This window comes from Acomys russatus, chromosome 8 (genome assembly GCF_903995435.1).
Source record: "Acomys russatus chromosome 8, mAcoRus1.1, whole genome shotgun sequence".
Classification (NCBI taxonomy): Eukaryota; Metazoa; Chordata; class Mammalia; order Rodentia; family Muridae; genus Acomys; species Acomys russatus.
This window is the reverse complement of record NC_067144.1, coordinates 55,897,703-55,904,827: the sequence shown is the minus strand read 5'-3', so window position 1 is coordinate 55,904,827 and position 7,125 is coordinate 55,897,703. Positions and strand designations below refer to the sequence as shown.

The 7,125-nt window shown below is 40.9% G+C and overlaps 1 non-coding gene across 1 annotated transcript; it reads left to right on the top strand.

Annotated features, from left to right (window-relative positions):
• The first annotated feature begins 3,674 nt into the window (after positions 1-3,674).
• LOC127193481 (small nucleolar RNA SNORA17) lies at positions 3,675-3,800 on the top strand. Its single transcript, XR_007831133.1, has one exon. It is a non-coding gene; the product is annotated as a small nucleolar RNA SNORA17 (small nucleolar RNA).
• The last annotated feature ends 3,325 nt before the right edge of the window (positions 3,801-7,125 follow it).

The following is a 7,125-nucleotide window of genomic DNA, read 5'->3' as shown; positions in this document are numbered from 1 at the left end:
TCTTACACAGCTGTGAGCCACGGAAGCTGCAGCAACAATTGGCATGGCAAGATATGCTCAGTGGGCAATACTGGCATGACTAACATGGGACTAGCCAAGCCTTTCATGACTGGCCTGCTCCGCAACCTGGAATTCATGCTCAGTACTGTTAGCTGGACCAAAAAGGCATGGCTGTCTAAGTCACAGGGAAGAACCAAATCCTATTGTTCTCCTAAATAGACATAGAAATAAGCTGCCTCTTAAGTTCTTTTATATCCATAGATGAGTGTAACTCTCAACGCTAATCAGAGATATATTCTTTTGACGTAGATGGCGATAAGTAAAAGACTCATGATTGGTCAATGAACAGAGACTAGTAAGAGACTGAGGAAGGCTCACCTTTAAGTGAGACATCTTTATCACACTCTGTCCCCACAGTGTTCCAGGATCATTGGGAAGAGAGAATGGAAGGTTGGTGAAAGTCGGACGTAGGAGATGTCTGCAGCAAAGCAGTGCCTGCAGGCCATGGCAGGGCCATGGCATACGTGAATTCATTGTAGCTGGGACTGCATGCTCAGGACCTGAGCACAGTCAAATTAGCCAGAGTCCCAGCACGGAAATGGAAAGGGCTCACAACGCCCCACTTCTTGCTTAGAAGTCACTGGTAGTTGCTGGCTGCTGGCAGAGTGAGAGTCAGTGTTTTCTAAAGATGTGTTCTGGGAGAGGCAACATGCTTCAGTAGGTGGCCATGCACCTATGCCAACCCAATATAGCAGCAATAAATTGCTCAACAGGTTTTATTTATTTTTTATTATTTTTAAAAATTCATTTATCTTTATTTTATGTACATTGGTGCCTTGAGTGCATGAATGTCTCTGTGAGGGTGTCGGGTCCTCTGGAACAGGAGTTACAGACAGTTTAGAACTGCCATGTAGTTGCTGGGAATGGAACCTGGGTCCACTTGAAGAGCAGCCAGTGCTCTTAACTGCTGAGTCATCTCTCCAGCCCCTCAATGGGTTCTAAAACAAAGAACATGAAATCGTGAGGAAAAAGTGTTAGGGGAGTATGAGAGGAATAGGAAGTAAGATACTAAGTGGTAGATCAAAATACATTATATGCATAAATAAAATTGTGAAATAATTAAAAAAATACAAAATCTGTGTTATCTTTAAGAAGAATATTTACAACTACCATTTTGCAATTCATCTATTTGTAAATCATTTCATCAAAATTTCAAGATTATTGAGATCTTTCACAAAGATGGGTATTTTAACTATACTCTATAACAGTATATACAAAAATATTCTTTGAGCTTGTGTTTGAGAGATTAGGTCAATATATATCTGAAAAACTATTCTGAAAGTAATTTTCAATCCTGTTATAAATGATTTACACTTAAAGATTATAATTATTCTTTGTTGTGCTATGTGACCTTGGCTTAGTCACATCGTTGTCAAGACTCAATCCCGACTCTATAGATTTGTGTTCTTGACACCTATCTAGAGACTGCTTGAGCCCTCTTATGCCTCATGTATTCGTGTTTAGAAGAATGAGCCTCTCCCTAATTAACCTTAACTGCTAGGAAAGGATTGTGCTGGGGGTTGACGCTGCCACTCTATTTTATGACACCATTTATTTGGCGCTTAAGAATGCACTTCATCATTTAGTCTAATAAACTATCAAATGATAGATTGTTCTGGAAGACATAATTGGCTTTGACAGTTAAAAACAGCAGACTGTTTTACATAAAAGCCTGGAAACAATCTTAAAAACCTCTGCTGGTCTAAAAACTAAAATCCATTTAAATGATATTCAGAACTTTAATGAACAATGACAAATTTCTTGAAACATAGTTTTATATAAAAAGCAATAAATTAGTGTAAAAGATCCATATTGATGTTGAAGAAGAAATGCCTCTGTGGCCAGGGATATGGTAGCTGACATTCACATGCTTAAGGTCACCAAGCACCTACCACAGAGACGATGGGAGGGCGATAGATAAAAAATTTTGATGTGGAGATTAGCATTGTGGTTCTTGCTTTTTTTTTAAACACACAAATCCTGCATACTTCTGAAACTGTTCAGACTGCTGGTCATGAAAAGCCATAGATGTCAAAGGGTTTACAGTAGCATGAGACATACCTACAGGCTGATGAGAATGGAAACAAACTCCTTTTTTTCTTTTTTATAATATATTTTATTAATTTATTCATATTATATCTCAATTGTTAGCCCATCCCTTATATCCTGCCAATCCTCCTTCCCTCTCATTTTCCCCTTACTCTTCTCCCCTATGACTGTGACTGAGGGATTTCTCCTCCCCCTGTATATGCTCATAGGGTATCAAGTCTCTTCTTGGTAGCCTGCTATCCTTCCTCTGAGTGCCACCAGGCCTCCCCATCCAGGGGATGTGGTCAAATATGGGGCACCAGAAGTAGAAAGAGTCAAATGGTATATACTCACTTATATTAGGGCACTAGCCCAAGAGGCATGTCCCATGAAAGTCTTCACTTACCAGGAAAGTGGAACAGAGGGGAGGACATCCTATTGGGTCTCTAGGTGAGAGAAGCATAGGGGGAATGGGGAACTAGAAGGATCCAGAGGGTCCTAGAAACTTAAAAGAAGAACATTATGATGGGCAGATCTGGGCCCAGGGATCCTGCTCAAACTATGGCACCAGCCAAGGACAATACATGCAGTAAACTTTGAACTCCTACACAGATCTAGCCAATGGACAGGACATTTTACACAGTTGAGTGGAGAATGGGGTCTGACTTTCACAGGAAACAAACTCTTAACCATACAATTATAATTTAGAAATAAGAAAATTGTATGCTATTTTACTGAGTCACAGAGATTACTCTTTTTTTCATCTTAAAATTTGTTCCTTGTACATTCAGTAATAAAGCATAGCTGTTCAATATTTCCCCCTTCTGTGAAGTGGACATTCTTTTTAAATTTATGTATTTTATCATAGTCACCGTGAAAGTTAGCTAAGCAAGAACTAAGTATTAATGATTCAGTATGTGAAGCTATCATCATTAGTGTCATCAGCATCTTTACAGTCACCTTCATCATTATTGTTTTAACCTTTACAGCCTCTTTGTCTGCTCAGGGTACCACAATCTTGGTAACTATGTAAAGCAAAAACGTCTTTCTCATTGCTTTGAAGACTGAAAAGCTAAACAAGTGGTCAGGGTGTCCTTTTCGGGTCTGTGGATAGACAACTTCTTGCTGTGTCATTTATCATATGGAAAGAGAGGTGAATGAGCACTTTGATGTCTCTTTAAAAATGGTACCATTCTCATTTGTAAAGAAAACAACTTCATAACCAAATCACCTCCTAAAAGGCTTGCTTTCATGTACAGTCATGCAGAGGCTGAGGCTTTAGCATATGGGTCTGGGGGCAATGCAAATATCATGTATTAGCAAAGACTAGTTACTGTTGTAGGAACCGAGATGAAAGAATGACAGAGAAGAATCAAGCAGATTACCAGTCATGTGATACTAGGCCAGAGCAGAAGAAATACATAGAATGTTAGGAATCTTCGGAGTCTACAGTAAAACAGATAGCTGGGAGTCCATGACTGAACAACATTCAATTGGCTAACCTTCAATTGGAATGGCGTTGAATGCCATTTTCTAATAGTACAGCCATGGGTAATTTAGACACAATTTAAAAATCATCATCTTCTCCTGCCTTTAGAGGTGTTACAGCTGCGTCACATGTGCATCATCAGTAGGTGATAGAGAGGAGAGATGCTATGTCTAAGCTCAGTGTTCTGACCCGTAAACGTCTGAATGATTAGTAGCCTAACATTCTCTGAAAAAAGCAAGCCTGAGAAGACCACCAGACTGCAGCCTAGGGGCCTGGATAGGGAGATAGCCTGAGATGACTCCTAGTCAGGCCTGAGGAGGCAGACCACCCAGGAAATGACCCCTGCCCAGTGCCATAATGCATGAGTGGGACATACATTCCTGAACAACTCCTGAGACAACCTCAGACTCTCAGAGACCCTCTGCGCCACTAAGAGGAGCCACCAGTAAGTGGTAGACAAATGGGAGAAAAAGATTAATAGAGGGATATAGTCACAGTGAAGTGAAGCTGAACTGGACAAATGAAAATAGTGACGATAGCCTGATGTGAGTAGCTGGTGATGCCACATGGAACCATGGGGAGGGGGGTCTTGACCTGTGCTGCCATTGGGAGACACATCTGAGTCAGTGGTCCTTCAGTAGCAGGGGTCTGTTACCACCAAAGGCCAGGTGGATGTCCTTTGGTCTGGGCTTCTGCTTGAAGATATATTGGTATCTGGTGGCTGCACAGAACGGAATCAATTTCTCAACTGGGCACCTGAGAGAGCTGGCCCTGGCTGTGAGAACAGGAGAGTTGATTCTGCCACTCACCAGCTGCAGCACTTGGGAGAGGAGGCTCGGCTGGGCACCTTTCCTGCGCAGCACAGTAGTGCTGACCCTGGGGGCAGGGGAGGGGTCGTGGTGGTGGTGGGGGAGCTAGCCATCAGGTAATGAGCATGAATAGCTGGTTTTGTCTCTTATCTGCTGGGTGGTGTCCTCTTTGAGGGAGAGATCCTCTCTACTCCCTTTTGCCCTAGCCACTAGTAGTGGGTGAGAGAGCTGACCCTGAAGGGGCCATAACTGCGGTACAGCTTTCCCTGGACCTCACTTGCCACAGCACTTGGAAAAGCAGGCCCTGTACTTTACCTGAGCAGTACTGTAGAGATGACCCTGATGTTCAGAGGGCAGGCGAGCTGGCTTTGAAGATGTGAGCATGGGAGAGCTGGCTCCTTCACTTGTCTGCCATGTGGCAGTGTGGTGGAGGGAGAAATGCCCTCCCTTACCCTCTCCTCTTGCCACTTATGGCAGGAGGAAGAGCTCCTGATCATGAGAGCCAGGGGACTCTGTCCCTCACCTGCTGAAGCACTTGGGAGTGTGGGCCCTGCACCTCTCCTGAGCAACACAGTAGAGCTGGCCCTGGATGTGTGGTTGCAGGTGAGCCATCCAGAAGGCATGAGAGCAGGAGAACCATTGGGCTGACCAGCTGAGATACTTCTCAGGCTTAGGTCTAGGGCTTTGAGTTTGCCATCTCCAATATCTACACCATTGACGAACTGCTGGAGTGCATGAAGGGGCCAGTTCTACAGATCCAAAACTACAGGACCTCCATGGTACATGGGAAACAACAGGATATCCAAGACAAGTCTCAGTGAGGTTCCAGTATCAACAGCGTAGCAGAAGCCAGAGGACTTATACCAGAACAACAAGTCATTACAATGATCATTTGTAAGCAAAGAAGTGTTTTCAAAAGGGTATACTGTCACACCGTGACACACTGCAAGCTCCACAATAAGTTTTTTTTTCAGTGTTTGAGGGGGAGGTTGCCAGGGTGGAGGGTGAGTATGAGAGGAGGGGGAGATGAATGGGATTGGGGTGCATGATATGAAATTCACAAAGAACCAATACAATTTAAAAAAACAAAACAAAAACCCCTTCATCATACCCTGTTAATAATGACAAGACCTGTGCTCAGAGATATCAAGTGCACACTCTAAATATATAATATATGGTCATTGTATATTTATTTTTATATTACTAATAGATAATCAGATAAAATCTGTCAAATTCCTAACTAATTTCATTAACATTGCTAAAGGGTCAATATGTTAATACCATTTTGGGCTGTATGCATAATGTTTAACTCTTAATTTTAATAACATCAAAATTAGTATTTTTGAAGTTCGTGTTGGAATTTTAGATGCTTTAATTTTTTTCATTTATTTCTCACTAAACTTTCAAAGTATTTTTTTCTTTTTAAAATTATTTTTAGTAAAGTAACAGTTTTCTTAGTACATATTCATATGTACTCATTTTCAGGTGATTCCTCCCCACCACCCTATGCCCTTTATTCTTTCAACATTTCCTCTTTGTCTCCAGATGTATCCCCTTTTATCTTAACTATAGGTGTATAACACTCTAACTACAACATATCTATAGTGTTTAATGATATAACTTAATAAACATTTTTGCTTTAGAAGCCTATCAATTTGGCTCATATTTAGTTAGTCCTGTTAGTGAGAATTTATGGGTGGAGAGACATTGCTGGGAGACACAATTTCACAACAGATTTCCTGGTCTTCTACCTCTTAGAAGCATGACACCAACAGACATGCGAAAGTGGATAGGGAAAAGCTCACGAGTGCTCAACTCTATAGAAAGAACTACAGACAACTAAAGAATGCTAAGAGTAGGAGAAATAGTCTACTCCAGAGAAGAGCATGCCAAATTGTTATTCAATATCGAGTGGTAAGGCCAGAAAACACACATGCAAGTAACATGATATAGTAACATTGTATTTGGGAATGTATATGTACACACACACATATACACATATGCAATTACTAAAAGAAGAGGCCATGAATTTGAAAGAGAGCAAGAAGCAAAATATGGGAGTTTGTTGGGGAGCATAAGGAAAAGAAAAAGGTTGTGAATATATTATAATCTCAAAGAATTGTGTTGGTGTGTTCATACTAAAGCTGTGCTTAAAATCCTGTATGAGATTTTTAAATGCTAGATATTCTCCATCATATTTATTTAAAAGACCCTCCTTATGGAGATGGCTTCAAATGTGTCAAACAAGCCAATTGGCAAAATGTCCTCGTTTCTACCACAAACAGAATTCTGCCTAAAAATGGGCAAGTGTGGATTCAGGTAGAGTCAACAGCCAAACTTTGCCAAGGCAGGGTAAGCAAGTCTTCAATAGTTCCTACCTCACAAATATGCCTGTCATATATATTGGGACAGAAGGCTGAAGATGATGCTCCAAAGTTATAGAGAGTTTTGGGTTACTTTTCAGGCATCAAACTGTCTCTGTCATCTTCTCATTTGGGAAGCTGCTAACCTGCACTTCCTATCTACTCAGATAATTATTTTCATTCCTTCTCAAGTCTGTGATGGGGTTGAAGACCTAATAGTTTAGTCTTACAATTAAGCTTAGTTGTTTAGTGGTTAAGATGTTTTTTTAGGTCTAGATAGATGTTTTAAGTTGATAATTATGAGATATGATGGATATTGATTTATATTCAGAATTTTAGACTCACCAGGATAGGAAAGGTGTTTACTTCAAGGTTG